This window comes from Patiria miniata, unplaced genomic scaffold, assembly GCF_015706575.1.
Source record: "Patiria miniata isolate m_02_andy unplaced genomic scaffold, ASM1570657v1 HiC_scaffold_1, whole genome shotgun sequence".
Lineage (NCBI taxonomy): Eukaryota > Metazoa > Echinodermata > Asteroidea > Valvatida > Asterinidae > Patiria > Patiria miniata.
Window position 1 is genome coordinate 29,622,159 of NW_024037047.1, and position 15,575 is coordinate 29,637,733.

At 40.4% G+C, this 15,575-nt stretch overlaps 1 long non-coding RNA gene across 1 annotated transcript; it reads right to left on the reverse strand.

The window, feature by feature from the left end:
* Positions 1-1,131: 1,131 nt before the first annotated feature.
* On the reverse strand, positions 1,132-15,299 carry LOC119728215. The gene is made up of 3 exons (XR_005271019.1): positions 15,193-15,299; positions 10,222-10,257; positions 1,132-1,199 (listed from the first exon to the last, which is right to left on the reverse strand). It is a non-coding gene; the product is annotated as an uncharacterized LOC119728215 (long non-coding RNA).
* Between the last annotated feature and the right edge of the window lie 276 nt (positions 15,300-15,575).

Here is a 15,575-nt window from a genome sequence, read left to right on the forward strand (position 1 = left end):
GATGATTTGACATTGGCAATCATTTCATGTTCTCTAATTGGACTTTATTGGCAATTTATTGTCTTCTTCTTTCATAACGATTCGACATTCAAGTGACATTGTCAATGCCTCACTGCGCCGGCCTGGTGTAAAGAACTCAATAGGAAGTATCGTTTCCGTGGCAATGACAATCTTTGGCAACGTCCTTCAATTTCATGTATGACGGTGAGCAATTTAACTTGTCTTAACGTTCATTTGAAATTATGGATATACAAAATGTCTGTCACTCATTTTCTTTTTGTGAAGGGGTGGGGGGGGGGGGGGATGGGGCTCCGACTAAAAAAGTGCATTTTTGTTTAAGAAGAATCGGCTTAATCTGGCAGAGGCTTTACAGAAGCTTAAAAATACACAAGGTTTACACCTCGACCGCTTGGCGGAGTAGGCGCCTTTACCGCCTGTATTCTGGTACAAGACGACATTCAAGATTAATTTCTATGGTTTTGCTAGTACGATTTGTACCACCTCTTGCAAAGTGTTCCACTTTGACCATCGTCTGGCTTTGGGAAAAACCTTTAAAAAAATGGTAACTGTGTCTTTCCATGCTCACATGTCTTGAAAAATGCTTAAAAAAACACCTAAAAAACCCTACACACAGAAATGTTTATGGTGTAAATCGAGGATTTTCTTTTGTTCCTCTTCCCTTTTCTTTTGTTTGTACTTTTTTCCGCAACAGCTCTCATTGGTTTTGAACACGTTTTCCAACCAAGGAGTCCTCAATTCGGTTTCTGTCCTCAATTCATCTATGATGTTGCACGTGTGTGTCCTCGATTTACACCATAAACACGCACATATTGCCCAGACGACACAAGGTACATGTACATGTACCATACTCCGCATGTCAAAAGTAAACACTCCGATACATGTACACAGCATCACGCATGTGTGTACATGTGCAATACTAAACAGTGTTAGTGCCACTATGAAAATCCTTTGCATCAGATGGCCAATTTTTAGCTGCTGCAGGATTTTTTTCTTTTCATTCCAATGGAAACTACATGTAAGTCTTAAGGGTTTGGAGTTTCCTGACAAGTGCAAAACAGTGCCCCCCCCCCCCCCCCATTTCAAAGAAGCTGCAAGGACAACCCTAAAAAGAAAGGGGTTAAAATACAAGAGACATTTTAATTTGTACATACCCTATCGTCCTCGCTTTCACTGTCGCACTGTGTATGTGATTGTGTCCGCATGAACGGCAGAGAACAGAGTAAGGAAAGAAAGAAAAGAACAGACAACCGGTAAATGCACAATAATATGTATCTCATGAATATGGATGAGGTGTCCAATTCAATGGCTTGAATGTGTTTAATGAATATGCATAAGGTATCAGCCCTGAGGCAGCAGGTGCAGAGGGGAGATTGGTGGGTATCATCACCGGGGTCGGCTGCTTGGGGGGCCGAATATATGAATATTGATCAGGGGTATCATTATGTGCATGGCTTTGGAGGGAGGCGGAAGGAACACCTGAAATTGACAAACTTGAACACAATGGAGTTTCCAAGATATAATATAAATTCATTACGAACGATGCATGTACGTCATAGATGATGGAATGAGTAATTATAGGTTTTCCTGGCCAATTTCCTGAACGTTAATTCGCTTCTGAAAATCGGTCATTGAATTTGAATGCACGTCTTTAATCCCATTTCAATTCAACGAAAGTTCAATCATTTTCATTGTCCGTGCATTCGGTTTTGAAAAACAGACGGCCAATGACGTTACCTGTGCATTCATTTACACAAGCATACCTTTTCTAAATTGATTTCAGGTACAGCTGATTTGATTGACGGTTAATGAAAAAAGAAACCACTAATTGTATCTGGTACCGATGGCATTAAACTAAAAGTGAAATAGAATGGTGAATGTTTGAAATCGCCCTCTAAAAGCGAAAAAGAAGTCTTGTAAACGAATCTGAATGGACATAAACGAAAGGTTCTGCTCAATCACTTAATTGATTGAACTGAAATGGAATCAAATGCTCTGGTAGCGAAAATGAAACGCGTGTTCAGAGCGATTCTCAAATTCAGACGAAAAGGAATGACCAATTTTCAAAAGTGAATGAACATTTTAGGAAATTGGCCGGGAAAACCTAATCAAACCAAAACAGATTTTAATTTAAAAGAAGGCCACAAACTAGGAGTCATATTGATAAATAGGGTTTTGAAATGTTTGACAGGGAGAGAAAGTGGGCTGTGACACTAAGCTAAACCTAGGATCAACTAAAACTATCACAGGTCATATCGATATCTCCTGCCACTCAATCGACATGTGATCTCTGCACAATCCATCACCAACCATTTTCTTATGTTTCCCTTTCAAACCCAACAAGAGTCGTGCCTGATGTGAATAAGCAGCCGCATGCACAGGTAAAAAAGAAAAAAGGGAGGAAAAAATCTCCTACAGTACTGCACACACCGAGCGCCAGTTCCGCATATGATTGATCGCTGCCCAGCGCGGCGTGAAAAAATTCCCCCTACTGATATCTCGGTCGGACACACACAATTATTAGAGGCACCACGGGCATGGATTTCGGTTTCGCGCTCCGGTGGAGCAATCTATCGCCTGCACGCACAAGTGCCGCTCCCAAAGACGAGAAAAGGTCAACGGATGGACGATGCCCAAAGGGTCAGAGGTCAAAGAGCAAAAAAAATTTGGAAGAAAATGATCATTTGAGAACCTTTTATGCAAAAATCCATGCAGGTGACAATCTTGAATTTTTTTGTTTCAACAAAGGTCTTAAAGGGAATACACAACATTTGCAAACATCAAAAAACAAAACTACCAATTATGAAATACCTTACTGAACTGTTAGTGAATGACAGTCTAAGCATCCTATAAAATCATGGCACCTGGTGTGCTGTCATTTTCAAGAAAAGTGGTATTTTTGTTCAATTTCCAACGCTGGTCGGCCGACCAGCTTTGGAAAACTGGCTTTTCGTAAATACTACCCCCAATTTACCATATTTAGTGAGACCATGATTGTATAATCGATTACACACCTAAGAATGGGTACAAACCAGCTAGACTGGTTACCTGGCCTTACAGTTTCTGACGTCTATAAAATGCTCCGTTTCATCTTAAGTGGGGTCGGGGAACCAGACTACAGGAACATGATTGATTTTCTAGGTTTTTCCAGCATCTATGAACACCAAACTTCAAACAAGTCAGTGTAACAATATTTGCTATAAAATACAACCCCCCCCAAATCCATCCATTTTTGAAAATCAGAGCAAAAGCAAATGTTGTATATTCCCTTTAATTTAAAGATTCGAACCACTGCAATTTCCTCACTTGTGAATTTTTTTTTTGGAGATTAATTTAGTCAGATTTATTTCGATGCTGTGGTTTAGAGAATTCTGAGCACGTTTTCTCGGTATACTCATGGAAGCCTCCTTCGATGACAAAAGCGCTGTCCCAGCTATTGTTCAGATTGTAAGCCGCCATGGGGCAGTTGCTTTGCACAATCGAGGATGCTGGTGAGTTTTGGCTCAAATTCAAGGGAAAAGATTGAAATTCTAACTAAAATTATCCTTCATGAAAAAAAAAAAAATGATATGATTGTATACTGCCGGTTAATTTTATGCAACCCTCAATTTTTTAACTACAGACATTGAAGAAGGAAAGGAGTAGGAAATCCATCAAACAAATTATGCAAACTATTCAGAAACTTTAATGCAGAGGTTTGAAATCCCGTCAAGAAAGCAGCAGAATATCTGCCAAGGGGGCCCTCCCAGACTCACCCTACCTCCCCAGTGACTGGACTATCCCCAAGCCCAGACTAATACGACGACGGGAAAAAGAAAAATGCAAGGTAACTACAAAAACATGCCAAAGTCAGCCCGAGATCACGGAAAATGCATGCACAAATAGCCTCCACCCACAAAGAAAGGAAGAAAAATACTCGAGGTACGAGAGAGAGAGCGAGCGAGAGCCTGGGACAGGTTTCCCCTGAATGAATGAATGAATGAATGAATGAATACGGACTAAGCTGGTCCGACGGGATGCAGGACCCATGGGAAATTATGGGGCTTAGCTATCTAATTCATCCCGTAAAGGCCCGGTGGTGTATGGCATCAAGAGATTTAGGGGTATTGGAGGGTTCTGCGACTATTACGCTTAGGACAGGCACACGTCCGGCTGGGCCATGGGGGGGGGGGGGGGGGTAGACAAGGCAGCTGGAAGGAAGGTTTTGCAGCACTCTGATCCGGATGATCTGCTCTGACCTAAGGAAGTTGTATTAGAGTCGGCTGCGTTATTAACGACCAAAATTCATGGTTTTTTTTTTTTTAAGAGATGTGCAGGGTTGCAGCATAATGTTCTAGCTGCTAGTAATGATTTACCAACATGTACGATAGGAATTTTTTTTTCGATATTAATTATGGTGCTTTTAGGACATTGGATTAACATTTAAATTAACATTTCGATATTCTTTAGCTAGATTCAAAATTATCTTAAATTCATTGACTAAACTATCAAATATTATTCGTGAATATTTTTAATTATCCTTCATTAAATTACTTTTATTGCCATACATGTAGCTATAGAAATATTTTTCCACATTATTAACAATAAATGCATTAAAGATTCACCAGATTTTTAGCTTTTGATCAATGAAAAAAAGAGGTGGTAAAAGCACTACCTTAAATGGGAAAAAACTATTATTTTTATTTAAAGCACAAGTTTCTCATCAAAATCAAATTTTGTTTTGCATCAAATTTAGTATGTAGTGAACTCTATCTACCACACTGAAATTTGTCTGTTAATACAATGAATTTGATTCAAAGCAGTATGTTAATGTAATCAGGTTTTCAAATTATTTGTAAATGTTCTATTTGTTCTAGTTCTTTCTGGTTATCAATTTGTAACAATCTTCAATTTCAATACTAGAAAATACATGTACCTGCTGCTTTTTGACAGAAGTCAGACACAGAACTGATGGGAGACATCAGCATCAGCTATTCATAAACTTTCAATTTGTTCTAGTTCATTCTGATGATCAATTTGTAACAATCTTCAATTTTAATACGAGACCCACAATATCTGCTGCTCTTTGACAGCAGTCAGACACAAAACTGATGGGTCTGTAAGCCATCAGCGTCGTTCCACGGCATGGAGTCTTTTGTCAGAGACAAGAGCCAATTCGTCTGAGGGGAAAAAAGGCTAAATAGCACAGAACAGATTCCCAGGAAAGAAGACAACGCGTCGGTCGTCTAACAAAAGCCCTTGGTTGTATCTGCCTGTCTGCTGCTGCTGCGAGCGCAGTCCATGAATAAGAGCAGAAACCGACCTTTAATAACTGACGAACAGTCCCTGGGTATCAAACCGCGGAGAGAAAAGAAGTCGGCCCTCCCTAGGGGAAACCCGACATCCATTCTTCATGGAGGTAGTCCTCACTGCCGGACCGAGCCGTCACCGCGGAGAGCCGCGGGTTAATCCCCCATACGTGACTCCGTAAATGAAAGGGATCATGGGATTCCCTGGATGGGCTTACCGCACAATGCCTGACACATCTGCAACGTACCGTTCCAATTGCCGCCACGAAGCCCCCGTTTTATCTTCTGACTTTCATCCATAATCTCTCATTTTTTTTTCCCCCTCTGTTCCGTTCCTTGAATTTTTATTCGGAGGGGGATTCGCATACGACTGTGGTGTTTTCGGACGTATTTTTGAGTTTCATTTTGTTGAGTACACAACACGCGATCTAGCAGCTGTTACTTTTATTGTAAGGCCCCCGGGATATCATTTTTATCAAAATATCGTTCCAGCAAACCTGTGCGTAAAGTCTGTTGGAAAACGCAAGCTCACGCCATGTTTACTTGTAAAAAAAATAACCAAAAAAATCAACACAACTTTTGCACTGTTAATTATTCATTCGCTTTAATTCTTTTTGTGGTTTTATTCTTCCAAAGCAGCATTTGAACAAGACTAAAGTATTTACATGTACCACAACATAGAGCTGCATCGTTCCGTCTGACGAGAGAACTTAAAATGCCACCGTACTGTCAACACAAACGAGTCGGCGGTATTTGTGTTGTCGCACAAAGGCTTGAAATGTTTGCAGACGGACAGAAAAAAACGAATACCTCCCTGGATCCAGTATTTTACAGCTGGCACAGCTGCGTGTAGGGTCTGCCTGCCTCCGTGCGGCGAGGCAAGGCATAGAACAGGATGACATGCTAGTACATGTGGTTATAGGAGTGTTTGGATATATGGTGGACCCAACTGCATATGCATGAATTCTCTTGGCTAGAAGCAGCTGTGTATGCAGAAAAACTCAATTTCAGGAATGGTTTTAAAAAAAATTAAATGGGGAAAAATATTAATAATATCATAAAATAACCAAAAAAGATCTTTTTTTTTTTTTTAAATTATACAGATTATCCCCAAAAACCCTGAACCCTCAAAGTGCCCTTCTTGTTTAGCTTTTTAAAAATAACATTGCAAATATTGAAACCAATTTGCCAAGTATAGTTCATTAGCTTTTCAACAAGGAAAAAAATTTCCCATCGGAAAAATATTTATTGAGTTATGGCCAATTGAAAACAAGTGCCGCTTTTTCATTTTGTCCATGGCGACTGGTAGTTGAAACTTGCATCTGTGAGAGGCAACCAGTAGAGGGCAGTGCAGAGCAGTATTAAACATCTAAGAAGTTAAACATAACCGTCCTTCTCAGGACTACCATTTTCTTCTAAAAAAAAAAGACCCTTGTTGCATATATATAAAATAAAAAAGAACCAAATACAGAAAGATTAATAAATTTAAGAATGCAAAACTACCCTCACCCCAAATCCAGTATATTCCTTAAGTATTAAAGTGACAATTAAGACCGTGGACAAAATTAAAAAGAGGCACTTTTTTTTTACTTGGCCATAACTCCATTAAAATGTTCCCATTGGAAAGACTTTTTTGTTGTTGCAAACCTAACCTTGTCAAATATGCATCAAGATTTACAATGTATTTTTTTTTTAAGCTGTGAAAAAGATGGTGCTTTGAGGGTTTTTTTTTGGGGGGGGGGGGGCACCCTGTACTATTTTCTACCTAGGGAATCATTTTAAGCAACTTGAAATTTTAAGCGACCATGTCATTTTTTTCTAACGGTATAGTTGTTTCAACTATACCGTATTAGGGATACACTAAAACATCTCCCTAATGACCAAAGTCTCCCCAGTATACATGAAATTTACTAGAACGTGTCTCCCAAGAGTACAACGTACCATTTGTTACTATAGTTTCTGCACACAAAGCTATAGGACTTGGTCCAAACAAACATGTTTTTCACGGACTATAATGTAAAATTGTGTTACGACTTCATGCAAAAATGGAAACAAATTAACATTTTATGTGATTGTCCACAGTGTGCCTTAAGTGGAAATGTAGTTAAATTTGACATTTGTTTGTGTGTGGGGGAGGGGGGGGGGACGCAGGCACTTGTCTTTTCGTGAGTATCCACAAGAGAACAACAACAAAAATGGAGAAAAAATTATATTTGTTTGCAGCTGACATTTAATTTACATGTCTGCATTTTGTAGGAATGTTTTGTGGCGGGGAGATGTGACAAAATAATTCAAAGAAAAGGCAAAGCCAATATAAAATTACACGTGCATAACGGCAGTTGTGCCAAATAATTTTTTTGTTGCGCAGCAACCCGTGGTCCGATTTTTATGTTTTTCGTATCAAAAGATGCGCAAGGCTCGAGGCTAAAAAGTCATAACAGCTCGGGTCGCGAAAAACTTGTAGCATTGGAACCATTGGAATCGGAAGCTAACGCAGCTTACGCGTTTATCCAAGGGGCACTTGTAATCAGTGGTATGCGCGCGTGCATGACGTTTTTACTAACAAACCAGCTTGTGTTCTTTATGGCGAAGTTTTACTCTAATAATAACAGAGAGTCACTTTCTTTCAACACTAGTGAAGACAATTTTGCAGAACTAATTCTTCTAACTTCATTCAGGTTAACTGAACATCTTTAACTCAAAGTTCTATTTTTTTATTACAAAACTGTCCCTTTCTACATAGCAATTAATTGATGAGTTTCCTCCTTGTTCTCTTTACCGGTTTGTTCTCTAGTCCCCCCCCCCCCACCCCCAGGCCAGGATTGGAAATCCAATCAGGCCGCAGCACTACTTCATAAAGTTTTGCATAACTAATTCTTCTAACTTCATTCAGGTTAATTGAACATCTTTTAAGTTTAAATTTTTAAAACAAAACCGTCCCTTTTTACATAGCAATTAATTGATGAGTTTCCTCCTTGTTCTCTTAACCGGTTCGTTCTCTAGTCCCCTAGTCCCCCCCGTCCCCCCCCCCCCCCCCCCCCCCCCCCCCCCCCCCGAGGCAAGGATTGGAAATCCAATCAGGCCGCAGCAAAAGAGAGAGAGAGAGAGAGGGGGGGGGGGAGTTAGACAAGACTGACGGAACAATTTGCCATGTGCGGACATGTGTGTGGAATCCGCGAAATCATCCTCGCGGAAATTGCACGCTGCTGCTGCCGCTATCGCTCCGACACAGGGAATTAAAAAAAAAAGGCGACAAACCTCCACACGGCGCACAACCTCCCCCAAATGGATTACATGTATAATTTAAGGATTTATTAATAATGTGTGCTGTCACACGGGTTGAGCGGAGGTGGCGGAGGGGGTTGAATCTTCTCGGAATTATTAAATGATTGAAAGGTCAATTGGAAGTAATGGGAAAAGGGCCAGGTTTAGGGAATGGACGCAGTCACTTATGAGGAGAGTTTTCCCAAATGGAAATAGATGCCCCGGGGTTTAAAAAACGGCGGATGGTCGGTGGCAAAAATTGATTTCATTTGGAAGAATAAACAGTGACAACAACAAAGCTGAAAATGGATGGATGTACTATCTAGGCAATGATATTGGTTAACTGTTAGTGTTCACAGATGAAGGGACAATATAAACTGCTGTTTACTTAAAGGGAAGATACAACATTTGCAAATATCAAAAAACAAAATTATCAAATTATCACGAAATGCCTTACTGGATTGTTAGGGAATGACAGTCTAAAGCATCCTGTAAAATTGTGGCTCCTGGTGTGCTGACATTTGAAAGAAAAATTGTATTTTTCCAACGCTGGTCGGCCGCCCAGCATTGGAGAAAACTGGCGTTTTCAAAAACTATTCCTAATTTTTTACATTTAGTTAGTCCGCATTTTCTCTGCAATTGATTACACACATGTGAAGGGGTACAAGCCTTCTAGACTGATTCTCTGACCTTACAATTCCCCAAAGTCTATAATTGCTTGTTTCATTTTAAGTGGGGTCAGGGAACCAGACTACAAGAACATGATTGGTTTTCTTGGTTTTTCCAGCATCTACAAGCCCAATACGTGAAACAAGTCGGTTTAAACAATGTTTGCTATAACATACTAATCCTCCAAATCCCTTTTTTCCCCCTAAAAATTGCAGCAAAAGCAAATGTTGTACATTCCCTTTAAAACAAACTTGACGTCAACACAATAAAATAGCATTGACTGTATTTCCAATTAAATTTATATAGTTCAAAAATTTCATGGAAAAAACTACATGAATCAAATGAGATTTAAGGATTTTGTGGATTTTTAAAAAATGTATACGAGAACCAATGTATTTTGCTTTCCTTTTCCCCTATTAAAAATTGGTTAAGAATTTTTTTCATTTTGCAAGGATGTGTACATGTATTTGGCACAACTTGTTTCAACTTGTTTGGTCAATATGGGATTCGTGGTTTGCATTTTTGGGTATTTATACAGGAACCGGGTACCCTACCGAAAGCCAACCCCAAAAATCAAATCCTGGAAGTTGTGTGGAGAGCTTTATAGCTTTACGGTGCAAACTTCAATTTTCGTGAGTGTCATCTATCGCGCGTTAAAATGTACAAAAACGTGAAATCTGTTTTTGGTTTTCCATGAAGCCTGGTTTTCATTTTGAAAATTCCCCACAAATGACATTCAAAACCTTTCCTTTTCATTGTCTGAGAAGTTACAGAGTAATTTTTAAAATTGGTTACTGGTACCCAATCCCATAATCTGGAACCGGTTCCTGACATCAACGGTCTGGTGCTCGGTTTCTGATGCACACCCCTATATGGGATAGTCTGTTTAGGGGAAAAAACAAGCTATTTTGACACTGGTTGCTTTTTTTTCCTATAATTTGTTGTCATGTAAGAAATGCTTTCATGATACAGCAAGACTTACCATGTATCCACTTCCAGATCTAGAGTGGGAACTCACCTGCATAGGGAAAGAGAGAAACGTACAAAGCATTGTATGAAAATGAGTCCAGCATTTTGTTGCACTTAATATTTTTAGTGAGTTCTCACAACACATCAAGCTTGGTACAGGAGGCGGTGAACATAATACCCTACATGTACATCTGCAAAACTTGGATCAAGCATTTGTCATTTCTACGGACAGAATCAAAGGCAAATCTTTAACCCTAACTCCCTTGACCCTTTTGGCTAGGAACCATCCACAATTCTGAAAATATTCCTCTACTTGCCACCATGTAAAAATTGGATTCAGTCTCAATCCCCCAAAATCATCCGTTATTTCTTGAATTTGTTCAGTGGAGGGGTGACCATTGCCCCAATCTTTCAAAATTCTCAAGCAATTACTGTTATGGGTTGAGGCAGTGCCGATGACATTCAGAAGCAGTGGGGATGATATCGAGCATAATGCAGGGCTCGATTGACTGAACACAAACAATGCAGGGTACAGCCTACGAACTCGACACAATGCATCCTCCAAAATCAACCGACACTTTTTGCCACTGTCAGGCTCCATTTCTCCAAAATCCTGCAAAAATCGCCCAGAAGATGTTTTGAGGATTGAGGAGGGTTAGGGTTACTTTCTAGCATTACCTGAGTCATGACCTATTGACCTTTCCGACTGCAGAAAAAAGGCCAATATTATTTATAAAAAAAAACAAGCTATTACAGTCACTATAATTATTAATGGACAAATAATTTGTTCCTGATTTTGATTACAGAATGCCTCGCGTGGTTCATGTGTGTATCGGTAGGAAACATCCGTTCCCCTTAAGAATTCCCAACCTGCGTTACTCCCATCTATATGCATAGAGGTTCCTACTGTACAAGAGTGTCTTTGTCCCCCATCCAGCCCAGCCATGTACATGTAACAATAGTCCCCCTCACAATCCTATAGGGAATTGTCGCCGTAAACCCAAAATTTGCACACACACAAAAAAGTGAACGTTGTCAGCCGCCACGCCATGACTCACGGACTCACGAAGCAAACGCCCCAACTCCCAGCTGACAGTGTCAACCGCCTGAACATCAAATATCATCAGCGGGGGATAAAAATGCCCTCTTTCAAAATAAAAAAAAGAACACGACGACCAAAAAAAAAAGTGTCCCTCCACACACCGATTCACACATAACTCCGGGCGCTATCAGGTCCGTTCATCCGATCCTTAAAAGCTTTTTCAACGCTTGTATGGATTTTTTGCCCCCTCCGCGCCGTTCCCCTCTCTTTCCCCGCCAGGGGAACGTTACCTTATAGCCCTTTTCGTCCGGGCTCAAGATGCCACATCGGGCAGGGATAAAAAAGCTCAATAACATTGTCTGTTATGCTATCCTATCCCTTTTCACAAGTCTCCCCCCCCCCCCTTTTTTTTTCATTTATTTTCCGGGGACGGGGAGGAAATGCCGGATTGAATCTCCCTCGAGGGAGATGGGGGAAGAATCAAACCGAAATTGTTTTCTGCGTTTTATTTCCAAACGGTATATGTATTCTATTTCGGACAAATGGGTTTAGCATTGTATACACGCTGTATCCGATTGCTCTGTTTGTTATCGCCTTGTACGTCAATTTTTTTTTTTTTTTTTTTTTTAAATCTGTCATGCGATAACTATACATCGATTTGTAATACGTGCCTACCGTACATTAAATTTGTCAGTGCGTCATTTTGCCTGGACCTCATCTGCTAAAGAACAAGCGTGATTGGATCTCGGAAGATGCGGGCCAATGAATTCAATTTATGTTCATGCATGAGTCACGTGATTGTGCCATGTAATTTCTGGAAGGAGTAGTGTTTTGAAATTTAAAAAAAAATCAGGTTTTTGACCCCAGTGACCCCATGATGACCTTTGACCCCAGTTTGGTCATGTGACATGTTGGGGCTGGGCTACTGATACTTTTGACAAAGTTTGGTTGAAATCCGTCACAATATGTAGGAGCAATAGACAATGCCAACGTTTGTTCCTAACTAACTAACTAACCAACTACTGGTAACTAACTACATACATGTACCGCAACTAACGGAGAGACATGATTATTTGTTGAGTAGCTACATTGTAAAAATATTGCTTACCTACCTGTAGAAGGCCTATTTTTTAATTAATGTAAGCAGGGAGTACATGTAAGTCATAAACAATCAATATTCAATGAAATTATATTCCATACATTTTCCATGTGAATAATAGTATGTACAGTGTGAAGGACTTTCTTTTATAGATGTAAATGTACATTTACAATGTGTAAAGTTGTCCACATTATTTCTTAAACAGACAGTTTCCTGTCATACTACTCATTTACAAATAAAACACCCAAGCATGCCTGTCATGCCCATGTGTGAACATCTATAAATCACGTTTTCAATCATGCCTTATCTCAAATTCATTTACTCTCTATCCATTATCATCGTTTTCTTTTCTTTTCTTCTCACAATTATCTTCATGACTCAAAGCACGGCGCGATGCAAAGTGATGTTTACATTATCGATAGCATTATCGGAAACGCGACCGGGGCAGCTATACGCCATGATTCCCTGTCATGCCTGCCAAGCGAGTGGCGGGATATTAGTAATCTAGTGATGAGCCAGCGAGACCCCATCATCACCCACTTGCTCAAAGCGAGCTGCGGCCGAGTCAACAAAATAGTTCCGCTGAAGCCCGCTCCGTGTCAACATCATGCAACGTTATCAGATTTTTTTTGTGGGGGGGGGGGGGGGGGGGTGGGGGGGGGGATCCCTCCAACTGTTTTCCTCTACTTCTTCTCAAATCAATCCATTCTCCGAGCGTGCCCGGCCGTGAAACAGGGACAACCCTACCGAAAGAACAATTAATGAAACACTATGCATGGCCTGATCGTCTCCCCCGGCAATAATTTAGAAGGACACAAAAAAAAGCTGCCCTGGAGGTGACTTAATGGCCCAGGGCAGTTGTCGAGCTGTTCTCCACCTCTCTATATCTTGTTTTTTTTTTAAATTTGGCACATAACTCTAACCGCGCTCTCGCTGCCTCTCTCTGTCCGACAGTCACATTAAATAACCATGTAATCACTGGCGAGTCGATGAGGCTTAAAACCCACATGCAACACTGCGCTAAGAGCTTTCATTTGGAGGACAGGTCAGAAAGATCAGAGTCCAACAAAGAGCTTGGGGGGGGGGGGGTTCTTGTTGTTGTGGAGGGTCAGTTACTTGAGGGGTTAGTGCTGTAAGCGTTTTCGGAGTGTTTGTTCTCGCATCTGTCGGTGAGTGGATGAATCAGGTTGGTAGAGTGGGCACTATACGATATGCCGTACTAGTGGAGACCATCTCGAAATAAGGAGCTGAGGGCTGGCACTGAATTTTGCATGCGAGTCTCGAGGAACTCCAAACGGTGGTGACATCATCGGAAGTGCAATGGTGGGCAGCATCGAGTGGACTTGTATGGCAAAAACATTTTTTTTGTTTTTCAGTTCCATTTTATACTGGTTGTTTTTACTCATGATGTTTGTCTGTTCAGTTGGGAGGAAAAAAGGTTTTATAGCAATAACCACATTTGCCAGAAATATACCCACTGTTTTTCTGCGAGTTGTAAAGAGTAATTTGTGAGTCATTTTGAAATCGTTCAGACATCTTCACACACAAAAAATGCCGCGAAATGAGAAAAAAGAACAATACCACATAACTAAAAATGCAAACAAAAGGGATACTTAGACAAAAACAATAAACATGTACATGTAACTTACCTTGGCATCAAATTTTTAAAATCTGTTAAAACGGAACATCTGGGCCCAATGTTAAGGCGCTGCTAAGCATACGATTTTATGCTAACAGAGGCTCCGTCTATTTCATGGAGACTATAAGCAGTAAGCACAGCAAAAGGCACGCTTACCGGTACCTTTGAGGAAAAATTTGCTTAACTCAGTGACATAACAATAACACGTTGTGAAATAGTGCTTAAGGTTAGTAAATTTTTGTGCTGTGGTTAGCATGAAAATTTGCTTAGCGGTAAGCAGCGCCATGAAATTGGCCCCTGGTTTTGCAATCTTTTGATGGGTTCAGGACTGCAGTTTCAGGACTGTGGGTCTAACATCAGGGATTGAAAGGTTAGGCCCAGAGTCAGCCTGTCTCATCTTATAGTGCATGTAATGTTCTGAAGACTTGATTTTAATTGTGGGATAACCATGATGTATTTTACATTAATTTTGATAATGGGACTACCTTCATGTATTGATAGTCAAGCACAGAGTGTGCCTGTTTCATCTTGTGCAGTTTTTGGTATTTATTTAAATTTAACCCTAACTCCCTAGGCCTTTTTGCTGGGATATAGCCTCAATCCTACAAAAATCCTCCAATTGGCCTCATGGAAAAATAGCATCGCATCAATACTGCAATTTCCTCCATTATATCTTGAATATGGTCTGTGGAGGGGTGACCACTACCTGAATCCTGCAAAATCCTGCGGCAGCGACTGTCAATACATGTATGTTGAGGCTTGGCCAGTGACATCCCGGAGCAGTACGGAGGATTTCAAGCATAATCCAGGCCTATATTTATGCAGGCCTATATTTATGCACAACACAAGGTCCGGCCCAAGACCTTGACAAAGTGCATCCTACGAAATCAGTAACGCACTTTTGCCGTGTAACCTCAATCCTCCAAATTTCTCCACTTTGGCAAAGAGGATTTTGAAGGAGTCAGGGTGCTTAGGGTTAATGTTTTGATGTCTTGATTCTTATGCAAATTTGCTATTTTTTTACTTTAAATTAATCATTTTATTCATCTGTCTTTGGCGCTTCCGCTGTTGGATGATGTATGAAATAAAAAAAATAGGAAAAAAAAATAAACAAGTACGTCACAGAAGGCGTAATGTCCTGACACTGCTTTGAGTTTTAATGAATGTTGTCCTGCCTAACTGCAATGTGAGTACATGTACTTACATCACTTGATGGATCTTGTGAGTTGGGTCTGTTGTTGCCGTTGGCAGCCACGGGTCTTGTATTCTCGTCACCGCTGGGCAGAGATCCACGGTGCGGAGACCGATTCTGAAATAAAAAATACACAAAAAAAATTAAGTCTTCCGATGTCTGGATATCAAGGTCATATCAATTGTTGGTTTTGTAGTGACAAAATTTTTATCCTCAAAGTTATGGATTTGGCACCTGTTGGAAAAGAACTTTGAAATAGCTCAATGATTTGATCATTCTAACACCACAAGATTCGACACACCAATTTAATTGAGAGAGGGGAGGGGGAACGGGAACGCCATAAAATCAATGCCAGACCATTCCTGGCACCTTCCCAATTCTGGCACCTTCCTAAT